Here is a 26,477-nt window from a genome sequence, read left to right on the forward strand (position 1 = left end):
AGTGCAATGTCGTGTGGGTGGTGGAGATGTCAAGCATCTTCTTCCGAGAATCCAACTATAGGGTTGTTGACCCGTGCCATCTTTGGGACGAAACCTGTCAACTGGATGTTCTGAACCATCCTAAGGTAAGTCTTACGAGCCTTCTTGGATGAACCAGAAGCTGTTGTGCCCTTCACAATCATCCTTATGTCCCCTATGGGTAGCTTGGGGTGCTCATTGTCCCTTCTAGCAACCTGCTCTTGTGGTAGATCTGCCCTTTCTTTGTTGATGAGTCGTTGCAGTTTCCCTTGTCTAATAAAGGCTTCATTCTATTACTTTAAGTCATAGAATTCAAACGTGTTGTGACCATGGTCTCAATAAAAACGACAATACTTGTCTCTAGACCTCTTACTAGGATCTCCTTTCAACTTGCTAGGCCACGTCAAGGCTGCATCATCCTTGATCTGGATCAGGACTTGATCGATAGGGGCTGTTAGCGGGGTGAAGTTTGCAAATCTTTCGATAGGGGGCTTGGAGCACCTATCCTCCTGTTGGTCTCCGGTTCTAGTCGTCTTTCGCCCTTTGTCCTGCCGCACATCTTCTTGCCTTTCCCTCTTCTTGGGTTTTTCCTCTCGGGCCAATAGCGAGTCCTTTGCGTTCATGTACTTGGTGGCTCGATAAAGCACATCTGACATAGTCTTTGGGTCATTTTTGTATAGAGAGAACAAAAACTTTCCCTTTCGCAATCCATTGGTGAAGGCAGCAACAAGTATTTTGTTATCAGCTTCGTCTATCGAGAGGGCTTCCTTATTGAAGCGGGTTATGTAGGATCTCAGCGTCTCATCCTCCCATTGCTTGATGCTCATCAAGCACGTAGTGGACTTCTTATACCTGTGCCCCCCTCATAAAGTGCAAGGCAAATTGTATGCTTAGCTCCTTGAAGATATTGATGGAGTTGGGCGTCAACCTGCTGAACTATACCCTTACAGGACCCTTCAGCGTAATCAGGAAGGCTCGACACGTGATCTCGTCCACCACGCCTTATAAGTGTATAAGGGTTTTAAAGGACTCTAGGTGCTTTAAGGGATCCTTTAACCCGTCGTAGGCTTTTACCTGTGGCATACGAAACTTCGGCAGAAGGTGGAATGAAGTGACGGGTGTAGTAAAAGGCGAGTCTGTCTAGTGGACTAACTCGTCGAGGTCGCTTGACACCCATCCTTTAAGGGCGTTCATCATGAAGTCCATCTGTTCCTTCATCATCTGCATCTCTGCGACTATGTGCGATGGTGTTGTTTCTGTGACGGATGGACGACTGGTATCTTATCCCTCTTGTCTGCTCGAAGCATTGCTGCCTTTTGGTCCTTCTCGGTCCCCCCTTTCGGTGCTGGTGCCCTCTTGCTCTTCTCTGTGACTGTTGGGCCCAGCATCCCTTTGGCGTAGCTGTTCCTCTAAGTCGTGGTTTTGTTTAGTAAGGCATTCCACAACTGCAGCTAGGGTCTATAACTGTCTTTCCAGGGTAGTTAGTGCATGGTTCTTCTCCGGTAGGGTTATTGATTGCCATTGAGCGAATGAGTACCATACAACTCTTCATCTAGTAAGTGGTAATATGGCTGTTACTATTTCCATTCCCATAGACGATGACAACTGATGATGCCAAAAAATCATTAGTAAGTCACAGTCCTCACGTGTTCTTGACAAAACCTACGCAACAAAGAAGACCTTACAGAGAGTACCAGTGTGGTACTAGCCAAATACCCTCTGAAGGTTAAGTTAGAGAACTTTCACAACTCTAGAGTGTCAAAACTGAGGTAAATTATGTGTACCTTGATTTATGAGGGTTTTGAGATTTTTATATTAATGTAGAATTGACATTCGTTTCTTGGTGGAGAGGATCTTTCCTTGTAGGGATGATCCTCATTAATACACGAATTTTGCGGGATCCTTTCCTTGTAGGGATTTCTTTGATTAGGGTTGATCGTGGGACACAAGAAATTTCCGTACATAAATATCTGTGGGGGTCAAGTTAAGACAGGTTGGACCCATCAGCCTTTTTAACCTCATCAGCCTTTCCACATCCGTCAGTCATCTGCTCCGTTTGAGAATTCCCATCGGCCTATGGAGACGCCTGTCAGGTATTGTGGTGAGGTTGTCGGTTTATGATGCTATCGCTTCCTCCATTCCGTATATGCTCAAGAAAGTTGACGGGCCCATAGGAACTGTTAGCTTTCTTGCTTGTCAAGAATTTATTTTGAAAGAACACCCTTATCACGAAATATCCCTAAAAACAGCAAGCACCAGACTCAATTGTTTAGCATTCAAAAATAACAAATGAATAGTAACTCAATAGTCAATACCTCTATTAAGCTACTATTCATTAACAATGATGTAGGAAAGAACTTTCAATTTAATTTTAGTATTTTTATGTAAAAAATGTTATTTTAGGTTTAGTTGATTTATTTCCTTGTTTTCTTAGGTGCTTTTAATACTTTTTAGGGCTTATTTTATAATATATTTTATTGTCTGTCATTGGAGCATGGAAACAATAGGGATAACTGTCGCAAAGACATAACTCACGGGCAACCTATTGGTAAACAAATTTCATTAGGTCTTATAAAAAAATTGAAAGTTTTAAAGTTTATTTCTATAAAGAAGATTTTCTTGATTGGTTACTTGATCTAGAAGATTTATTTGACTATGAGAATATTTGTGATGAGAGAAAAGTTGAACTTGTTTTGTATAAACTTAGAGAGTATGCCTTACATTGGTGGGAATGAATGCAGTTTGATAGACTCATATGAGGTAAAAACAAAATTCGTTCATGGCCAAGGATGAAAAAGATGTTTGCTATCAAATTTTATCCTTCGGATTGTGATGAACTTTTGTTGTATATGAAAAAAGATTATTATTGGCCAAGAAGTTCACACTTGTATTATTTTAAAGAGCCATGTATTCCACCATTAATAGAAAAATTATGTGTTGAAGAAATTACTTTTCTTGAAGAATATGTAAAAGTCAAAGAAGAAAATATATAGACTTTTGAGGAAATTAATTAAGGCCTTGTTATAGAAGAAGAACCTGAAATCAAGATTGTGGAGGAGATTAATGAAGACCCTATTATAGAGAAAGATCTTGAGGTTGAGATTGTAGAGACCATTAAAGAAAAAATTATAGAGGAAGTTGTCAACGATCTCGATGAAGTCAAGTTAGATGATTGCAACATTCAAGCTCCTATTATTTTGGTGGGAGTCACTGAAACAAAGTTTATTGATTTTATTGGGGTGGAAGGATTTGATTTGATCATTGTCTCTTATTTGGTGAATATTGTCAATTGCATGAAGATAAAGGGAGAAGAGGTTCAAGTTGCCCAATTAATGACTTTCAAGTTTGGCAATCAGACAAAGAAGATGAAGTATTCAAAGTATTTATTTTCATGGCACGGGAGATTTTAGATTTCAAAGATGAACTCGAGGACGATTTTGTTTCAAGTGTAGGGCTCTAATGTAGGACAGAATCTACAATTTAATTTTTGTAATGATTTAATTTTGGTATTTTTATGTAAAAAACGTTATTTAGGTTTGGTTGATTTATTTCCTTGTTTTTTAGGTGCTTTTAATGCTTTTAAGTCAAATTTGGTTCATATTATGGTTAGGTATTAATTAGGGCTTATTTTAAAATATATTTTTTTGTCTGTTAAGTTTTATGGAATCTTTAAATAGGCCTTCAAGTCCGCAAACGTTTCTCAGTATTATTGATATTAATAAAAATTCAGATTTTTGTTTATTGTTTTTCTTTGGTGAATTCCAAAACCCTTTCTCCTTGTGGATTCAAGTAATCCTCGTGGATTTGAGGTTATTTTCAGAAGCAAACGTGTTTTGTTTCTTATTTTTTAGAAGTATACGTGTTCTGCTTCTTAACGGTGCGGCATCTCTCATCAAACAAAGTTATATATATATATATATATATATATGTATATATATATATATATATTCTATATCCTCTATCTGATTTTGCGTGAATCGTTTGGTGTGCCACCCCGGAGATCTTTCCACGTGTCCTGAGGCTTGAAGTCTGATTTTGCATGGATTAATATTTGGTGTGTCACCCCGGAGATCTTTCCACGTGTCCCGAGGCTTGAAGTCAAATCTCTAATTAAATTGTGTGGTCTGATGTGAATGGTAAGTGAGGTTGAGATCTAAGTTTTGGCAAAGGTACTGTTGGTGGTCCTCAACGTTGTATATATAAAGACAAAACGAAACCAACTACGTATGGAATATTGTACTAACCAGCGACAGCAAAGTATTGATTTGGAATATTGTACTAACTAGCGACAGCAAAGTATTGATTTGAAAACGTGGAGAGTTGATGGCGGAGAGTTGATGTTATTAGAGCAACCTTCCTTCCCTTTGAAGCTGAAACAATCCTAAAATTGCCTCTTAGTCGAAGCTTGCTTGAAGACAAATTAATATGGATGGGGAACAGCCGTGGGGAGTTCACTATGAAGAGTGCTTACCACTTTGCCCACTGCTTGCTTGAAGAAAGGGATGTTGTGGGAAGCTCTATGGGAGATCCTCTCAAGCCCCTTTGGAAGTGTTTGTGGCACCTCAACCTCCCTGCAAAGATTAAAATCTTTGCTTGGAGGGCTTGTGTCAATGGGCTGCCTTCCAAGGAAAAGTTGTGCTCCCGTGGCATTATTACCAGCAATGAATGCCCGATCTGCAATGGGGGAATTGAATCTATTCATCATACTTTATTACATTGTGAGTTTGCTTCCCAGGTTTGGAATCTTTGGTGTGATGGGCTGCAACCGATCCAAAGGAGCAGTTGGGCCCTCCCTGATGTGGCCATGTTCATTCTTGCTCACAAGCCTTCTCAAGATCTTGAATTTTTCTTCACGGCAGCTTGGGCTATCTGGTATAACAGAAACAGAGTTGTTCATGAAGGCAAGTGCTCTTCCCCTTTACAGGCCTGGCAGATGGCTAGAAGTTCCATTGAGGACTTCTCTGATGCAGCAACCATTGATTTTTCTGCTCCTAGGCCGACTCTTGCTGGTTGCTGGTCCCCTCCACCTCCTGGTGTATTCAAGATTAATGTGGATGGAGCCTCTTCGGACCTTAATGGATCCTCTAGTATTGGAGTCATAATCAGAGATTGCAATGGTGAAACTTTTGCTGCCCTCTACAAACCTCTTCAGTCCCACTTCCCAGCGGAATTAACGGAAGTCCTTGCTTTGGAGCAAGGTATTTTGCTCGCCCAAGATCTGCAGCTCACTCATGTGATGTTTGAAAGTGATGCTTCCAATGTGATAGATGCTATCAACGATTCTGCCTTAGGGACTCCATTTGGGCACATTATTCAGGACATTATTCAAGCCAAAGAAACCTTTTCTTTTTGCTCTTTTAGGCACCTAAACCGGGCTTCTAATTATGCAACTCATGAGCTTGCTCTCTTTGCCCGTAGGAATGGATCTCATCATTTGTGGAAAGGGGTTACTCCCTCCTTTTTAGAATAAACTGTACAAGCAGATTTACTGCTCTAATAGACCTGCACAGCAGGCTTCTTTCTGTATTTTCCTTCTCGTTTGCAATGAAATCTTTGTTCCTTTTCAAAAAAAAAAAAAAAGAGATCGTGATTACATCGATTTCCCACATTTTCAATTACTTGAAAGGGGACAAAAGTCACAAAACTAATGTTGCCACGAAGATGCGTTCATGGGTTTAATAATTTCGGTTAGAATGAATAAGTACTCTTCTTCACAATTATTATTTTATAATTCAAAAAGATAAAAGAATAAATATTTTATTTTTATTGACAATCAATTGCTTTGATTTAATGATTGGCAACATAATTTCAAACTGTTGTGGGGATGCACTCAGGGTTCATCATAAGCATCAAGTGTACTTAATTAGCCATTATTAGTGCAAAGAATTATGTTTACTTTCTCATTCACTTTGTCTCATATTTTGTAGCTAACAACTTTTGATAATGATTAGCTAATTAATAGAAGTTGATTTATAACTTGGTCTCCAAAAAAAAAAAAAAAAAGAGTATAAATTCATGATTTGATTTAATGCAACCTAAAAAGTTCCCTAAATATATACCAAGAGAGTTGCTACTTTTCTGGAAGTGGGACTGGAAGAGTGCCACTTGTTCCCATCATTACTGTTGCTTCTATTCTAACAGGAGATTTAACAATTAATGAGCCAATTAGAAGGAGCTTGCCCTAGTAAAAGGCATCAACTTTGAACAGTGACAAAGTCGGGAATTTAGGTCGGGGGCAAGATTAAAAGACAAGATTGAACATAAAAAATTAGTGTAAAAAATTTAATCAATATTAATAATAAAATAAATAAACAACTATATGTCAATTAACTACAAATATACATGTCATATCATTAAAATAAAGAAAAAAAAATTACAATTTATGATTAAGAATAATCAAATTAAGAGATCATTATAAATACAAATAGTTTAAACATATAATTTGAATTATAAATTTATGGTTAAGAATAGTCAAATCAAGAATTCCATCTAAATATAAATAGTTTAAACATATAATTGATTCTTCAAAAGTAAATAAATAAATAAATAAATCAAAGCAAAAGCATTAAGAGTATGTATACATGTGAATATTTGAACGTGTGACTTAGGTATGAAAAGATTTTTTTTTTTTTTTTTTTTTTCACTTTTTGATGGGAGGCATACTTTGTTTGCATTGTATATACATTTATTTGTTTATTTTTTTTTATATATTTTTTTTAGAGTTCTATGCTAATATTGATTTCTATTCTGGGTAGGTGTAGCAAAATTGTTTTTTTTTTTTTTAATCATTACCAAGTGGCACCCACAGTTTTATATTATAGTTGTAGACTTTAGTACGTTTTTGTCTAGTCCATCAAATTTTTGTGTTCAGACTATCATTCAATGAATCAATGTAGAGAATTATTTTTTAATCATTACTAAGTGGGACCCAATGGTTTTATATATAGAATTGTAGGAAAGATGCTTAGAATTCACTGAATCGAGGTTTTTTTTTTTTTTTTTTGGTCTTTTGTGTCGGGGAAAATAAGGTATTTTAGGTTATTATAATATTAATTAGTAAAAAATTTGAAAGTTCAGGGGCCACCTGCCCCCACCCCCGCGTGACTTTGAGTGACATGGGTTGGGGTATAGTAGTACTAAGCAGTAAGCACTAACTTATTGTGTATGTAATTTAATCACATTTTTTGTGAGCTGAAATATGTAAACTTGATTGACTTGGTTGCAGTATATATGGTTATTTTGCAATTTTGATTTGAGGAAGTTATATACATAATTGGCAAACTTTGCTAACATTTTTGTGAGAAAGTTGTTTCGTTCAGTGTACAGTTTGATTATCTAGGCACATAGTATTTGCTGAAGTTTGGTTATGTATATAAATTGATTTTTTTATATTGCAAACAGAATGCCAGAATTTACAAGAAAGCCAAAGCAAAGACAAGAAAATAAGGATTGAAAATGAACATGCACAGTCATTTATGTGGAAGAACATGTTCATACGAAAAAAATAATGATTGGAATAAAAAAATTATTTAAAAAAAAAATAGAAATTTAGAAATTTTGTTTTTAATTTTTTCTAACTTGGCTTTTTTAATTTAAATGATGACATGGCATTTAAAAAATGGCAAATTAATTTTAAAAAAATATTATTTTAATGGCCATGTCTATCTTTGTAGTACACTCCGTCTACCACATAAGTTATTTTCGTTGGTGAGATGACGTTAGGGACTAAAATGAGAATTTTTTTTTGATTTTGGGGACTACATTCAGGAAAAAAAAAAAAAAAAAAAAAAAAAAAAAAAAAAAAAAAAAAACAATAGGTAACAAAACGATAATTGGCCCAAAATGTAGGGACCAAAAGTGTATTTACACCTTTAATGAAATATAGTGTAAAATAAATATTTAATATGTAGTGGTAGCTTAGATTTTTTTTTTTCTTCTAGGGGAGTTAGAAATGGTGGAGCTAGGAATTTGTGGGTGGGGGGGGGGGGGGGGGGTGGTAGGCGAGTAAAAAATAAGATGATTCAGTTTTTATTTTTTTAATTTTTATGTATATACAACTTCCACATTATATACAATACAACTATAATATACGATAATTTTAAAAAATTATTAATAGTTTAAATATCGTTAAGACAACAATCATTGGATGCATACTAGAATTAAATTACTAATCATAGATTTTCGTCAAATTAATAATAACTTGTTATATTTATAAGTTATATCAATTAAAAAAAATAGAATAAATAAGAATAATAACACACTTAGGAGTAAGGTTGGGAGGAAATGTGAAACTATGAAAAAAAAAATATTAATAAATTTTTGCTTTTGAAGTGTATGGTTTTTTAACCATACATGCAATCACTTTCTTGAAATTGAAGGAAGAAGTAAAAGATTTCATGGACTTGGAAATTTGTAGAGTACTTATCAAACTACTTGATCATACATAGAGAAAAACTAATAAAACATAGAAGGGAGAAACATAGACAGAGAGAAAGAAACACAGATGTAGATACCTTCTATCAATGCCAAAGTAAGTTAGAGTCCTGGAGAGACATTTTTTCAATAATAAAGGAGCTAAAATTTGAAACATTTTTTTTTCTTATAAAATTTAATATTTTAAGAGTTGTGTTACTAACACAACAATTTTACAAAAAATTCACATCAAAATATAGGTGGCAAGTTAGTAATGGTAGGTAAAAAAGTGACGTCAATTGTGAATTCAAATAACTCAAAAAAGAAGAAGATAAAAACCAGTTACAATTTGCCACTTAACCTTTATTATAAAATACTAGTCGCTAACCTGTGTGATACACGAGAAAACTATTAGAAAATAAATTTAATCTGTCTTTTTGTTCTATTAAATATAATCTTTCTTTTATTCTTTTAAAGTTTAGGTCTAATGATAAAAAACAATCATCGTGTAACGGACGTAATAGATTAACATTTTATTGAAACTATAAAAAAAAGGGGTATAACATCATTTTAAATAGTAAATCTATAGTCTTATAACATCTTAAACTTTTTTTTTCTTAATGGCATAATGTGTTAGGATCACAAAGGAGTTTGTGTAAAATCTAACTGTGAAAAGTTGATTGGAGTTTTTCTTGCCCAATTGACATAAAGCTTGAAAAGCAAACAGTCCCAAAAAACATGCAACTACTTCACAGTCTTGGCTTTAGTGTTCTTGGAACCAAATGCTTACTAAACATTAGATTTTCTATATCAAATTGTTGCACACTCTAAATGCTTTTATTCATCTGTTAACAATTTCCACAATTACTATAACAGGGCATTGAAAAAAAATTATATAGCAATAGTAACTAATAATGTTAGGTCTATCTTTATCTTAAAGCTAAGATAGTAATGTTTGAGGGAACATTTCAACTTAATGGGGTGCAAACAAAATGCAAATCAAACTAAACTCTTAGGATAAACCACTACTATAAAAAAAAAAAAAAAAAATGCAGGTCCTCCCATTCCTTCTTGCAAACCAATAGTAGCTGCAAGAGTTATCCCGATTGCTCAATTCCATGAGAGTATTCCACCTGATGGCCTTGACGCAAGTATCCTCCTCCTTTATCCCATCCCCTGCAAGTTAAAATTTTTAAGAATGAAAATTGTCAATTGGTGGTTTCAAGCAAAAGTTACATTTGTACAAAATATAAGTAGCCTAACTCATTTGCTTGAGGGAAGAAAGACCAACACCTCAGTTAGAAATTTCTGACTACAAATAGGAAATTACTTCAATTTAGCTTAAAAAAAGAAAAGAAAATGCAAAGTCTACAACGCTTCCCAAACCTAAAAGAAAATAAAAGGAATGAAAGAAAATGTTCATCAAAGCATCATTCACAGTAATATATATAAAAGAGCCCAAAAGAACTACAAACAACCAAATCAATTAAAAAGTAACAATATTCACACAAAAAAAAAAGCCTCATGTGAGGATTATGCTACTCTTTAAGTTTTTTTTTTTTTTTTTTTAACTTTAAATCTCACTTATCAAAAAGTAGAAGTTTTTTTTTTTTTAATCTCTCACCATTTGTTGAGTACCATCATCAATTGGAAACAACTGGAGCTTCAGCTTCATAGGAGTTATTATTCTCAACAAAATTTTTTTGCAAAAAGGAAGGCAAAGGAGGCAGAACTTTGCCAACAAAATTAGAATCCTTTTGGTCTGGAATTTAGATTGGAAACAAATCACACCATCAAAAACTTTAGATGTTTAGAATTTAAATCCTTTTATGAATACAAAAGGAAAAAAATAGGCACCCTCCTAGAGCACCTAGGTCATGTTCAACCTCTTTATCCACAACTACCTGCTACAATTGCTCAGTTGCATTGAAAACCAAAGAAAACCCAACAAATGCAGCTTTTTTGCATTTATTATATGTATATGATGAGATGACACCAGCTAATTTCCATTTTAATGACCTTCATGAAATATTAACATTGTGCATTTGTGATGTTGCAAACAACAAGATTAAAGATGGTTAGTCACTATGGTTCTTTTGTCAATCATAGTAACAGGGTGCTAAGTAAACTGCTTAGCCCCTCAGGGGTGAAAAGCCCTTGAATTAAGCATCTCTTATGAATGAAAGTATATGCAGCCAATTACAACAATTTAACCCAACAAAGCAAGTTGTTAAACAATTGTTTTTGTTGAAAATCAATAATTTTCCTTTGAAACAAATAGAAGCTCATTTAGCAAATATATGTTCCTGGGAAAATAGCAAGACATAGATATAATGGAAGATGTAGCCCACTTTATCAATGAAGAAAAGCCAAAAGAATTGGTGCATAGAAACGTGATTTTATCAAAAATTTCTAATAGCCATTAGTCACAACAGCATGCTAAATTCACATATGTTTCTAAAAGAAATTTCACTGAACACATGGTATGAACAATAACTAAAAATAACAAACGCTGAAGAGTGTAGGACTACCACAATACTATTAATGCTGACTCCCCAAAATAGAACACCAAAACCTTCTCGTAGCAAACTCATAAATAATAAATTAATAATTGACACTTTGAGACTTTGTAAATACTAAGTGGTATTTAAAATAAAGAAAAAAACCACAAATTGAAAGAAAAGGAAAAAAATATTACATTGGTTTAAAGCAAGTATAGAGTGGTCATGAAGTCCCTCTAAAGATGCTTCTTTCACAATCATGTGAAATTTGAATATGAAATCTGAAGAATTGGCTCCTTTAGGATATGGAATTCTGGAATGTGCGAGCAACTGAAAGGTGTGTGTCTAATGTTTCTTCACCAATCTGAAAGGTAGGTTTGCTCATGCTATGACAGAGGCTAAGGTTTTCAACTTTCTTATTAAAGATTATAAAACTGTCCCGAGTTATTTTTAAGTCATTATAGTAGAGATCAATTGTAAATCATATGTAATGTCAATAATTTTGATATGACCCAACTGTCTTTGATTTATATTTATTGGTTTAATACGAAAAAAGAGTAACTTTGTAATTTTATTGGTAGGTTTTGAACTCATGACCTCTTTCCTTTATCCACTCCCATGAGAAGAGGAAGTGTCATTTGATTTGAGTTACAATTCATTGGGATATGCTTCTAGTCCATGAGTATTTCTAATTGAAGAAAATCCTACGCAGGGACTGTGGCAGAACCAAAAATTAGCACTGCTGCTAAACCATTGTTGCTTAATGCTGTTCGTGGGGAAGATGTTGAAAGACCCCCGGTTCGGCTCATGAGGCAAGCAGGGAGGTACATGAAGGCAGGTTTAAATAGAGATCTTTGTATAACAATTCTTATGTTCATGGCCCATTTTTTAGAGAATATATTTAGATGCCTTTTCTATAAAACTTCTATTACCTATACCAAAAAAAAAAAAAAAAATCATGCCTTTTCTTGGATTTGTATAGCACCAAACCTGCAAATTCAGAATGTCTGAGTTTCTTATACTTTGTGTTTTTTTACTTGTTGGACCCTCATTTTATTTCTAAAATAAAGGACCAGAAGTGGTCTTCTCTTTTGCCTCAGGATGAGGATCATGTTACTACTTTGGAATACTAATTTGTTTTTTTAATTGGTCCAACTACTTCATTAGTCACTATCCTAGATTTCCTTAGAATTGTTTTGTTTACTTTACATCCCATTCATTTGTTATTTGTTCATAAGCTATATTTCTACATAAATTTGGGTTTTAATAGTCTTTTAAGTAAAGTTACCTAGAGAAAGTTGACTGCTATGTCTGATTTGTAGATCACTAATTTTCACAATGTTCTGCTTTACCAGATTGGCTGTATTTTCAAATTTCCATAATTTTTTTGTAGTATCTGTTTCTTTTATATCTTTCACTGCTGAGAGAAGGTTAATCTTGCATTCCCTATAGCACTGCAATGCACATATGACATTAGTTCCCCCTACATAACTTGGACCTCATTTATTGACAATTTCTTGTGATAGAGCTACCAAATTATCAGTGAGAAGTATCCTTCATTTCGTGAAAGATCAGAAAATGTTGATCTAGTTGTGGAGATTTCACTACAACCGTGGAAAGTTTTTAAGCCTGATGGGGTAAGATTCCTTTCTGGAAATCATTCCAACATTTCTTTCTCTCTAAGCAATTTCATGTTATACTTCTTTTTTCTCTTTGATTTAGTTGGTTGTTATCTCTTATTAGATTTCTTTCACATTGATTGAAGAATCGAGGCCAATGAAAATGTATCCAAATCAGAGTAGTGCTTCCAACTTTTCTACTTATCATAACAAAAATCACTTATAAAGTTCACAAAGTTCACAGACATTATATCCTCATCATATAAAGGCTATGAAATTGAACAAAAACCGAATAACCCAGCATCAAAATCAACAATAAGAAAATGTTAAAAAAAAAAAAAAAAAACGCTCTCAGACCATCCACAAAAACCCATCTACACACTAAAATAAATGAATAAATTCTCAACATTTGGATAACCAAAAAAATCTAAAGCGCATCCAAATTTGATTTTCACATCTTTCCCCTTCATTTCCACAGGAACCAAACAACTTCTAAGAAACCCAACGACCCAGAATCGAAATCATCAAGAAGGAAACGAAAAAAAAAAAAGCGATGGATTAGTAAAATACCAACCATAACCAAACGCGGAGGTACCATAATTCGTTTTTGTAACGGCGATCGGAATTGAAGGTCTGCGTGCACTTCTGCAAAAACCGTGGCAGCTTCTCATTCAGAACTTGCGAAGGCAGCGAATCCTTCATCTTTCTGATCCCTCTGTATATACAAAAAGCCAAACAATCTCACTTTTTAAAACCATTAACAAAGCTACCCACAAAGAGAGAGAGAGAGAGAGATAAAGAGGCATACCGGAGCCATATGGTTGGTGATGCCTTCTTTCTATCTCAGACCTGACAGTGTGGGGATGGCTTCTAGGCAGGATTGATTTTCAGTGTTGGGTTTTGGGGAAGGAGAAGGTAGAGAAAAAGAGAACAGAGAGGAACGTCAGAGCTTTTTTTGTGCTTATGTTTTTTTATACTTAGGTTTTTATCGGGTTTTAGGAAAGGTTTTTCGTTGCTTATTTATTTATTTATTTTTATTTATGTTTTTTTTTTAATATTGTGCTGACATGGAAATTTGTGGGAGCTTCAAAAGCTTCGGTTATATATATATATATATATAGATTATGAAAAATGAGTGTAAAATAGGAAAAGTAGGTTTTTATGTTAAAATAGATGTGATTTTTGTATGAGCTGATGTGAATGCTCTAAGGGAGCGTTTGGTTCATCGTAATATTACATTACGCCGTAATATTATGTTGTTGTAATCTTATATTAATGTAATCTTAACACAGGAATATAACATTACATTATTTAAAGAGGTGAATATGGAGACCAAATTTCACAACCTTTTAGATTACTTTTGAATATGTTGCGCACATTTGACAAAACCCTGCTGAACCTTTTATGCCGCATCATAAAGTATTGACTAAATAAACAGTTTTTTTTGGGTCAAGACTTTGCAATTCAAAATCTAAATTATTCATGTCACTGTTTCAAAATTCAAATGGAGTACTTTCTTTTATAGAAGAAAACCTCTCTTCTTTTTTTTTTTGTTTTTTTTTTTTTTTTTAGAGAAAGTTTCAATATATGGGATATAGATACTAATTGATTTTTGGAATAAGCAGAGATTGAACTGAATTCAAATATTTTATTTAATTATTAAAAACTTTACTAATTGAGTTAATTGAATCTCACGAGTATATGACTTATGAAGGTAATGATTAATTTAGTATGATTTTATTTTAACGTGGAAGCTTATATATGTATATATGTATCACTTTCCTTTTTGGTGGTTTCTTAATAATATTATTCTTTTTATAATTAGCTTGCATAGTTGAAAAATACAATTCTCTCTAGCTACTTGCACTGTAATAAGTTTAGAAATATCGCTTAGCTTCGTCAACCTTGCAAATGAAAATATCCACATTCTTGGCAAATAAAAATCAATACATAATCATCACATGACTGATATTATATGAGAATTTTCGTTGTTGAGATAATTACAATATACTGCTAATATTTTAACTTGAACTATTTCCCTCCAAGACTTCAAAGCACTTTGTGTATAGGGAGGTGGATGAAGAGGTGAACTTAATTTTATAAAGATTCACTGTAAAATTCGATATTTATAGTGATCCGTTATCTTTTGTGACATTAAATATTAATAAAGTAAAGAATGGACTGTTATGCCATAAATTTAGAGAAATGCTATATCCATAATATTTTCAACAAATTTTACATAATAAGTTGTTATAACATAATAAATTGTTCTAAAAATATTTCATTATAGTTCTTTAAGACATTCTTCATTATACCCGTGTGTGTATGTGTGTTAAAAATACTTAGTATTCTTAAAAGAAAAAAAATAAATTATCTAACACATGTATTTTAGTAATTTTATAGATGATATGGACCATGCCGGATTAGTTGTTTGTAAAATGTTTGTAAAAATAGTTTGTAACTCTAGCATTACTCTTAGAGTGTGTTTGGTAGAGTGGATTTTAGGGAGGATGAAAAAAAAAAAAAAAAAAAGGAGAGAAAATGAAGAGGGGAAAATTTTTGGAGAATATTTGGTTGGGAAGGGGAGAGGGGAAAATGATCGTAGGGCTCAGGTGTTTTCTTCCCGGGCCCACCAAAAAGTTTTCTCCCTAAAATGGGGAGAAAACTTGGTAGGAAAAATTTGATGGTTGAATGACAAAAATGCCCATGTGCAACTTGCACATAGGCTTCAGAACTTTGTTTCCTTCTTCTTCTTCTTCTTCTTCTTCTTCTTTTTTTTTTTTTTTTTTTTTTTGGTTCTTATTTCTTGGGGCTGTGGCATGGTGCTTTGATTTGTTTTGCTTATTTTTTTGTTTAACTAGACATGATTTTTTTTTTTGACATGATTTTTATTTTTTAATAAAGTTGGGTGATTAGTTTTTTTTTTTTTTTTTTAATTGGACATCATTTTTTAACAAGGGTATATGAGTAAATTTATATAAACTCATTTTTTCCATCTCTCTACTTTTTCACTTGCAACCAAACAAAAAGGAGGAAAATTAAATTTTTTTTCTATCTTTCCACTTTTCCACCATTCCAACCAAATGGCCCCTTAATTTTTTATCTCTTGCTTCCAAGAAGTCCAGAGTTACAATTTCTTTTTTCGCAATTACTAAGGTGACAAGTTGTATTTGGTAGGTAAAAAAATGACATTGGTAGTGGGATTAGATGAGAACAAATAGAAACTTGACCCTCAACTATTGAAAATTTTTGTATTTATAGTACGTGTTACTCTTTTTAGGATGGAAAAGAGGAGAAAATATTTATTTCTATTCAAAATTTCTATTATTCCTTGTAAAATTGAGGAGGTTGAATTTTGTATAAAATTACTTTTATACTCTCATAATCTATTGTTATATTATAATTCAAAAAGATAAAAGAATAAAATGTTTTTTTTTTCTTTTTTATATTCACAATCTATTACTTTGATTTAATGATTGGCAACATAATTTCAAACTGATGTGGGGTTGCACTCAGGGTTCATCTTAAGCATCAAGTGTACCTTTTTTTTTTTTCACAAGATAGAAATTCTACTCTAGTCTAATCTAAGTGTATATGTGTGTGAAGTTTCCTCTTAAAGACTTGAATTCCAACTCTTACCTCTCACACACTACAAGTACTTAATACTTGTAGAGTGACAATCGCGCCAATGGTGCGCAATGGTAAGCATCAAGTGTACTTAATTAGCCATTGTTAGTGCAAAGAATTATGTTTACTTACTAATTCACTTTGCCTCATTTTTTGTAGGCAGCTAACAACTTTTGATAATAAGTAGCGAATATAAGTTTATTTATAACTTTTTAAAATTTTTTATAGAATAAGTTGATTTATAACTTGGTTTTTTTTTTTAAAAGGAAAAAAAATTAGGGTAACTATATATTTGGTCTCTAACCTTTATACTATATGTTGATTTGGTCCCTGACTTTTTAAATGTGCTAATTTAGTCCCTAACCTTTTGCTATTGTATCAAAATGATCATTACTATTAAGCGATGGATGAAAAATACTGACATGTCTAATGACCAAAATAAAATATTAAGATTTTTGCCACATAGACTGCCATGTCAACATAACCTTAAATAATCAATTAAAGATAAAAGAAAAACAATTCCGAGATGAGTGAGTAAAAGTAACACAGAACGTGAAACAAAATTTGGGATGAAAAATTCAAAATCCCTAACCCACAATTGTAGAACAATTGGTTTGCTTTACATTTTGGTCCAGAGATCAAATATCGGTCAGGCTCGACGGTATAATCTCTCTCTCTCTCTCTCTCTCTCTCTTCGGTTTTTATCTCTTTAGTTTGAGCTGGTATTCTGATTTTTGGTATAATTTTTTTCAATTTTCTTGATCAAATGCTTTAATTTCAACTAATTCCTTTTTCTTCCTGCTGGGTTTAGAGATTGTATAAACTTGGGCTGAACGTGTCCCTGAATTGTTATAATTTCTTTTATGGTCTCCTTTTTCTTGCCATAGACACAAAACAATTTGGTATATTGTAAGCAATCATTGTTCTTATTATGAAATTGTTATATATCTTAGTGCTAAAAATGGTTGAGCAATGTATATGATGTAATTTGTGCTATAAACAAACTTCATTAACCCTTCACTGGTAGAACTTAACACGACTAAAGATTAATGGTTGTTTATCATTAATCTTTACTTCTTGTGCACGTGATTTATTCTTCATAATGCGTAAAACCAATAAATCTACACAATTAATATTGTAGATTTGCCTAGAAGTTTAGAACTACACCAAAAATCAATACTAGCTCAAACTGAGAGGGAGAGATTATACCGAGAAAGAGTTATTATACTAGTAGATTGGTGACATCGTCAGCCCTTGGCTCTAGTCTTCACAGCTGGTTATTGCTGTCAGGCATCACCCTCAGCCTCGTTGGTCACTGATGAGCCTCACCGTTATCTCTGGACCAAAAGTAAAGAAAATCAATTGTTCTACCATTTCGAGTTAGGGATTTTGAAATTTTTATTCCAAATTTTGCTTCACATTCTGTGTTACTTTACTCACTTAACTTGGATTTGTTTTTCTTTTATCTTTCTCTGATTATTTAAGGTTATGCTAACATGGCAGTCTATGTGGCAAAAATTTTAATATTTTATTTTGGTCATTAGACACGTTAGCATTTCCCATTCATCACTTAATAGTAAGGACCATTTTGAGATAATACCAAAAGGTTAGGGACCAAATTGATAAATTTGAAAGGTCATAGACCAAATTGACATATAACGTAAAGGTTAAGGACCAAATATGTTGTTTACTCAAAAAATTATAACTTCATGATTTGATTTAATGCAACCTAAGAAAATGCCTAAATGGTAAATACCAAGAGAGTTGTTGCTTTTGAAAATGGGATAGGAATCATGCTGCAAGTTCCCATCATTATTGTAGCTTATTCTAATAGGAGATTTAGGCCCCGTTTGATAATGGTGTTTAAACAACGAAAATTGTTGTTTAAACACCACAACACATATTTCTATACACTTTTTTAGTCATACGTATTTCCAAAAAAACTTAAACAACGTTACTAGAAATCTCTTACCAAACAGACCCTTAAAAATGAGCCTATTAAAAGGAGACCTAGGAAAAGGCATCAACTTCGAGTGACATGGGTTCGGGAATACTAGTACGTTATGGCTTACTGTATATGTAATTTGGTCACATTTTTTGTGAGTTGAAATATGTAACATGATTGACTTGGTTGGAGTATAGTTATTTTGATATTTTGATTTGAGGAAGCTCCATAATTGACAAAACTTTCTTAGTTTTTTGTGAGAAAGTTGATAGAATGCCAGATTTATTAGTGTTAGGGTTATATTTTGTTGTAATTGCTAATATTTTGTTGTAATTGCTAATTTTTTGACAAAATGCACTTTACTTGTAATTGGGTAGATCAAAGATGGGTTTAGTACTTCAAAAAACATATTGTTCAAGTCAAGTATTAAAGACATGAAGATTGGTACAAATAACAAGTGAAGAAAAGTTGTTCATTAAGTTTCGACAGATTGCTCGGATGCCTGCTATCGAGACTTAATATGAAGCTCGACAAATAGCTTGATAGCAACTCGATCTATCGAGAATTACAATTTCAGAATTTCCAGATCTGAAATTCGGCCCAGTCTTGAATATTTGTTTGGGATTTCTTTTCTCACAACCATAGATATATATATAAGGCTTATTTTAAAGGCCGTCACACACAGATACAGAGACCAAGAGACTTATATTCTCTGTGTGAAACTACTACGTTTGTACGGCATAGGGTTTTGTAATCGAGTGCTTCCAAATCTTTATTGTTGATAAAGTGAAGAACATTTTAGCCAACAATGTACGTTTTTAGACCCCTTAAACGCAAAAAAATTAACCTAGTTATTTAGTCAAGTGATTAACTTAGGTAAATTATGCAGATTTACGTTAATATAGATAAATCATATCATTTAAACAGTGCTGAATATAAAGAACACAACGATATGATAACCTAGGAAAACCGAATTAGAAAAAAACCTAGGGAGGATTTAACCTAACTATCCTCAAGGTAAAATAAATCAACTATAAAAGAATTGAAGTTTACACAATAGCGACTTAGACTACTAACATTCTATTGTTACCTTGAGTAGGAAACTTACTATCCCGGCCACGTGATAGCTCCAAGTCCACAGACTACTTCTTTCTTGGATTCACAACAACCACAAGTACCCCCACTTGTGTTTTTCTTTAAACTCTTTATGCAGCAACTGAAACAATCATCAAACTCTTGACATGAATCTTGATTCTTGATAACCCTAAGTATGTATGAAGACAAACACCTCTAGATCTCACAAGAGATTCATACACATAACATAAACAACAACATAACAACCTGACTAGGGTTTTTCCTTTTATAGTTAAGGCAAAACATAAAACCCTAGACGTCATATGGGCTTGGGCTGAGTTGGAAATTCTACAGAAAAACAATCTACACGAGCTTCGATTGATTGAATCTAATTTTCGATGGATTGAGCCTTGCAGAAAGTCAATATTAATTTTCTACAATCACTCGATTCCAATTTCACATACAAATACTTTGAGCAAGTCTAAAACAAGACTAAACGTTTTGATCATAGTTTGCCAACATTACATAATGAAATTCTAATACATTTAAACATAAAGTCTTAGAATCTAACAAACAACATTTGTTCAATTTGCTGGAGTTAGTCACGTACTTGGGATCCATGCAAAGGGTTACTTACAAATTGGAGGTTTGTGCATCAAGGAAAAAAAGTTACTACAAGATCAAGTCCAATTGGGTATTGGAGTGAAGGTTTAACTGTAGATTGGTATTTCGGGATAGGCTAAGGGTAGTTGGTAAGATTCCTTATATTTGTAACTGCTTGATTGTTGATTAGTGAATTCTTGGGAGTGATGACCTTAAAATTACCTGGTGAAATTTTTGCCTTGCGATATTTTCCCCATTTGTCAACAAATCACCATGTCTAATTTATTTTCCATTGGTGATTTGTTGGTGTTTCCACAATTTGCATGCAATTGAACATAATTAATCAACTTGGGTAATTGAATTAATTAATTGAGGTTAAGAAATCTTAACCCAACAATTAGAAACATTTTTGTTTAGGGTTTAATTATGCAATAATTTATTGACATAAATTTATGAAACATGAGTACTATTGTACCTCATCAAGTACACCTAGCTATCTAGGTGTACTTATGTACTCCCGGAGTATAGAGAATGATACTCCATCCTTTCACATTCATGGTTGGGTTCGCTCATTAAATTCGTGGTAGGGGTCTACCGTGAATGTGAGAGGAGAGAGCAACATTTCTCCGTGCTTCGGGAGTATCTAAGAATTTTTCGCTATCTAGCCCCAACATTGTTGTCCCATCTTATCTTAACCCGTATTAGTTGGTTATGATCACAGAAGGAAGCTTGTGTCTTTTTTTATTTTGAGTGACAGTGGCTTAGGTTTTGTTGTGGAGTTTGGAGGTCGTTGTGGGTTTTGTGAGATTTACATTTGATTGGTTTTAACCTTTTAGGTCTTTCAGTGTTTGGGATTTTCATAATGGAAAATTCATAAATGTATTATATATGTTAGAACTCTAAAAGAAAAGAGAAGATAAGTACTGCTTTTGATTGATATTATTGATGAGGTTAGCCACTCTTTTTTTTTTTTTTTTTACTTTTTTTATTTATTTATTTATTTTTTTTTTTAGACCATAGAATTTATTGGTTTCTTTGTTTTTTTTTTTTTTTGACTGCTATATAATGTGGAATCAGTATGAGCCATGGCCATAAAAGTAAAATATTATGATGATTTCAATGTTTTTTTCCGTGTGTTTTTTAGGATACCGAGGCCTAGTTAGAGGCAATTAAATTTTAATAAATGGAAGTGTTTTTAGTCATTTTTTCTTTGTTTGATCATTTTCTCTTTATGTTGGTACACAAATGATTTGGTCTCATTTAGATAATGAACACAATATTTGCAATTGGGGTCATAGGATTTAGTGGTAAGATTGGAGTGGTTGAGGAAGTGTTTAATCAGTGTTCTATGTTCAGTTATAAAAATAAAGTCTACTTTTTATCTAGATTTTATTTTGTCATTTTAAATATTAAATTTATAATAAAATATAGTTTCTTGTCTAAGCACTATTCAGTTCCAACCTCATATATCTAGATTTTATTTATTTATTTTTTGATGGGAACATATATAGATTAGTAAAGAAAATTTGCTAAATAGTCAAAAACTACTTCTAGGACTAGAAAAATTTATAAGATATGAATTAAGAAAATCAAGTTTCAAAGAATTCAGCAACAGTGTGAAAAAATATTATAAATATTATACAACAAAATGAGTTTTTGCCTGGACTTTATAGATCTTTATAAAAACACATAAATCAAATGAAATTACGAAGTTTTTGCCCATGGCATGGGACATTGTCTAGTTGTAAAAGAGTTACATTTTATTTATTTCACTAGACTTATTAAAAAAATAATAATAATAAAAAGAAGAAGAGTAAATCTGATTGTTAAGAGTATATAAATATCATCCAATAATTTGAAATACGTTCATCCACGTCAACCCAATAAAAGATAAAGTAAAAAACAACATTGCTCTAGAATATTTTTTCTCCTTTGCATGGGCTGCTGCCACCTCCTTCTCTAAGCTATCTATCTTCTCTCTAAGCAAAGGCAGCAATTCTCTACCACGTGCACATGTAGGAGGGTCAAGCCAAACAAAGTATCCACAAGTATCATCAACCTTGCAGCAAAAAATAGATTAAACATAAGTAATATATACTTAAATAACAGAGAGAGAGATTATTTTCAGATTCAATAAGTTTGGACATACAAAATTCCCAAAATTGTTAAGATAGTATGTTGTAATTAGCGTTAATAAAAATAGTGTCAGTGATATGATGTTGTTCTAATAACAACTTGACACATCAATGGTTATGCAAAAGATGATGAGAAATTCTATGCTTTTAGATTAGCACAATACCCCATATTTTTCACACGCCCAAAACCTCCTCCCTATGTTTTCACCAGTCCATGATGTTTTCACTGGTGCCCTTTTTCCACAATGACAAAACTGAATCCAAGGACTTCCAAGTGCATGTAATGAAGTTGAAGAAGACATTGTTGAGGGCTGGTGGTGCTGGTGCGGTATATCCATATAATCTGAAGAAAATGGCACATAGAAATGCTATTGTTATAGCCCTTGAAAAGAGTGTTTAAGATACGCACATGTGATATATAACTGTTAAAATATTGAGGGAGGTCAAATAGTTTACGCTTAAAACATAACCTTAGGAGATAAGTGTCATAGTTAAAAAATTGTTGTCCTATTTCTTCTTTCGGTGGCTTCATGATGTAAGTTATATTTTATTCTTTTCTCGATAAATATGGTTCGTCATTTTGTAAATACTGGCATGCATTTAAGCATGTCATTCTGTAGTTAAATTCTTTAGATAATACAATATGTTAGAATATTAGATAAATTATGCATTTTCATGCTGAAGCCTGAAAGTAGTATAATTGTTTAGAAGAAATGAAAGAATGAAAGAAAATTTGGCGGGTAGATGCACCAAAATTGCCGTCTACTTGCGGCTTTAGTTCCTATAACATGCTATGATTCTCTCATTATTGCATGGATCACGAAAACTATTTTGGAGAAAAAAGAAAAGAATTAATGGATTTGCAACTCAAGATAATTTTGATAATCCTGAGAAGCAAAGATGAATAAAAATGAGAAGTTGAGGCCCTTGAATCTTTGCTCTTTCGAAGCGCGCACTTTGTGATAATCAACATTAATTGAAAATAAAACAAAAGAAGGGTTAATGAAAGGGTGAACTGAAACCAAACCAGTTCTCTTGAGAGGATTCTCTGCTGGTTAAGTTTGGAAAAATGGGGTTTGATCATCTGCAACTTCTCCTTCTCCCATGGTCTCCAAAAGAATTAAGTTCACTCTTTTTGTGAAGAACCCATCTGACAGAAATTGAATTTATAGCTGAAATTTTTAAAGATGATTGATTTGCCAGAGAGACAAGTCCATGGGAAAAAAGAAAGAAAAAGTCAAAAGTCTAGTTTGGCGTTTAGAAGAGTATACCTTTCTGTTAACATGTTTGGAAGATTGTTCAAAGAAAGGCTGTTAATTACACACCGGTATACGTGTCTGTACAGTGTGGTGTGCGTGCCACATCAATTCAAATCGGTAGTTTGAAACACGATTTCAATTAAATTGAAAAATTATATATTCAAGAAATAATTTCACAATTTTAGATTTTTAACTAAAATCGTATTTTGAAGCTACGTATAATTTTCAAGTGCTGTATGTTTGGTTGGTGCATGCATGCACCGTTGGTGTACAACAACAATACTCTATTCAAAGTTGCACTTATATTAATGATAGGACTAGAGGTCTATTTGAGATCCATTTATTTTGCTGAAGTAGAAATTTTTTTATTGAAAGTACTATAAATAAAAGTAAAAATTAGTTGAAATAATATAATGAAACTCATGAAAAATACCAAAATGTGTAATAAGACCCACAAATAGTAACATAAAGAAGCTAAATAGAAATTTTTGCCAAATGGATGCTAGTTATGTCAATATAATGTCCAGAACCCAGAAAGGTAAGAAACTAATTTCTATCCTTTGTTCGCGTGCTACTAATACGAACCAAAGAAATTATTTTTTATTTAATTCTGTCATATGGGAAGACAAATGGAAAATCCATTCCTGTATTTCAACTATAAAAAAATCAGGAAGAAGAAAAATCCAAGTACAATTTTATCAAACGTGAGAAGTTATTTTGAGCTTTAGTCTATTTTGATTTGCTCTTGAACCTAATTTTTTTTTTTTTTTACTTATTTGAGTATGGCTCTTACTTTTCTTATCCACATATAACAACAACAACAACAATAATAATAATAAAAGGTCTGTTTAATTTTGGACAATATCTAGAATGTTAGCTAACGCCTAATTATGCAAAGGTCCAATTGATTAGTTTATAGTGGCACAACCATATCACAAAACTAAGTGCAGCCGATAATAATTTTGAACACAATGATACAATTAAGATGGGGAAAATTTAGATGGCAAAAACCCTAATCGGTGGTTTGAAACTTACCACCAATGTGAAGAGTTTACTATAGGTAGAATTAAAGTTATTACAATAAAGAATATAACTTGATCTTAGTATTGTTACGTAAAACCTACAAACAATAGTAACTTCCACACGTAACTCCAACCTAATCGGACTCTTCTACATTGTGAATTTCTTCAATGTACAAATACCCAATTCATGAGTACTGACTTCACCTCATTGACTTTTGATTGCAGTAGATGTTGCTGCATATGTCTTCACAAGAACTCTCTTGATCTTTAATAAGCTCTAGAGATGTAGCTTAGTACAAAACCCTTGACACAAAATCATTGCAAGAGATTCTTTAACTTCCACAGAGTTCTTTTAGGTGGTTAGGATGACCTAATGAGGCTTTATATACAGGGAGGAGGCTAGGACTCGGAATTAGGAGGACTGGTTTTGTTGTTGTCTGCATGCAACCACTTTGGCCTCAAGCTATGCTGTTTAGCTACTATGGTTTTAATTTAATTTTTATTATTTATTTATTTATTTCTTTTGGAAGTGTCTTTGATGAGTAGTACTAGGTAAGGACAAAATTATTTTGTTTAAATTTTTTAAAGGGTTGTTTCCAAGGGTTGTTTCCTCCCTATTTATATACGTCCTGGAACCCTAGTTGACAGATCCCTAGGTCTTTTAGTCTTCATGGGTCACAAACTTAGAAGTTTGGAAAATTGAAGTTCAATTGGTTGATTGGATCGGAGTCTATGTTTAATAATTAACCTTTATCGATTGAGCTGCAATTGTGGCAATAGAAGCATCACTATTTTGAGTAGTTTCTTAAGTTTTATTTTTATTGTTGTTGTGTCTCTTCAATGAAGATATTCAATACGGTCTAGAATTTAAAAACTTTACAACTCAAATGCATAAAAATGCGTTTTGACTCGGATTTAAAAACATCAACATATGATTTGACCCAAACAATATATAAATAGATTTGTTTATATTGCAAACAAATGTTGGAATTTATTAGTAACCATTTTTTTTTTTGGTGTTTAATTATGCTACAATTTATTAATTAGCAGAATTTAAGGAATAGGGCACCCTTCAATTGTTAACGGTAAATATTATTCATTAAAAATTCTAAATAAAGTGTGCTTGAGTTACATTGAAGTATTGAACATATTTCATTAGAAGCAATGATCTTTTTATTTATTTATTATTATTATTATTTTTTTTTTTTGAGAAAGTCATTAGAAGCTTTGTTAGATAAACACAAAATTTCATAACTTGCGCTGAGCTAGCGAGTTATTAATGGTACAACATTTCTCTAAGCCAAGGCAGCAGTTCTCTCCCACGTGCACATGTAGGAGGGTCAAGCCGGCCAAGCAAATTAAGTATCCACAAGTATCATCAACCTTGCAGCGAAAAAGAGGTAAGAAGCAAATCCGAAGTAATTATGAAGATGTTTAGATCCAAAGTAATTATGAAGATGTTATAATTTCTAATACTTATTTATAGCTAAAAGCAACCTATAACTGGGTGTTCAGCCATCCCCACTGAGAAGCTGTGAAGTGCTATTGTGGATAACAGCTACTAGAAGAAGCTGTGACTTGTGGATTTTGTCTGAAATCATCACTGCTTATAGTGAAGTTAAGTAATAGTACTGCTTAAAACAACAATCAAACATTACTAGGACAAGAAATATGCTCATAACAGCTACCATTTCTTAATAGTTTATACTTTTAAGACAATCAATAATTTATCATATTAGCAGCCACTTTTCTTTGACCTTTCCTAGATTTCAAGCAACCCACTGCCAACCATCGATCGACTCAGCAATTAACTTCCTTTGAGTCTAGCATTACTCTTTTCTATTTAGTTAATTGTTAGGTTCTAAGACTTTAGGTTTAAATGTATTAAAACTTCAATTTGTATTGTTAGCAAACCATGATCAAAACGTTTTAGTCTTGTTTAGACTTGCTCAAAGTATGTGGTTGTATGTAAAGTTGGAATCGAGTAGCTGCAGGATTTATTATGTAAATCTGTCTGGCTCGATCGATCGAAGCTCCTGCAGATTGTTTTTCTGTAGATTTTTCTTACTCAGCCCAAGCCCGTTTGATGTGTAGGGTTTTATGTTTTGTCTTAAGTATAAAAGAGAAAACCCTTGCCACGTTTTAGGATGCTCTTTATGCTGTGTGTGTGAATTTTTTGTGAGATCAAGGTGTTTACCTTCACACATACTTAGAGTTTCCAAGATTCAAGATTATGTCAAGAACTTGGTGATCGATTCAATT

At 32.8% G+C, this 26,477-nt stretch overlaps 1 long non-coding RNA gene across 1 annotated transcript; it reads right to left on the reverse strand.

The window, feature by feature from the left end:
• Positions 1–21,416: 21,416 nt before the first annotated feature.
• Positions 21,417–23,066, reverse strand: LOC126694108 (uncharacterized). Its single transcript, XR_007645597.1, has 3 exons — positions 22,962–23,066; positions 22,099–22,277; positions 21,417–21,858 (listed from the first exon to the last, which is right to left on the reverse strand). It is a non-coding gene; the product is annotated as an uncharacterized LOC126694108 (long non-coding RNA).
• Positions 23,067–26,477: the final 3,411 nt, after the last annotated feature.

The sequence above is a fragment of the Quercus robur genome, chromosome 8 (genome assembly GCF_932294415.1).
Source record: "Quercus robur chromosome 8, dhQueRobu3.1, whole genome shotgun sequence".
Taxonomy (NCBI): domain Eukaryota; kingdom Viridiplantae; phylum Streptophyta; class Magnoliopsida; order Fagales; family Fagaceae; genus Quercus; species Quercus robur.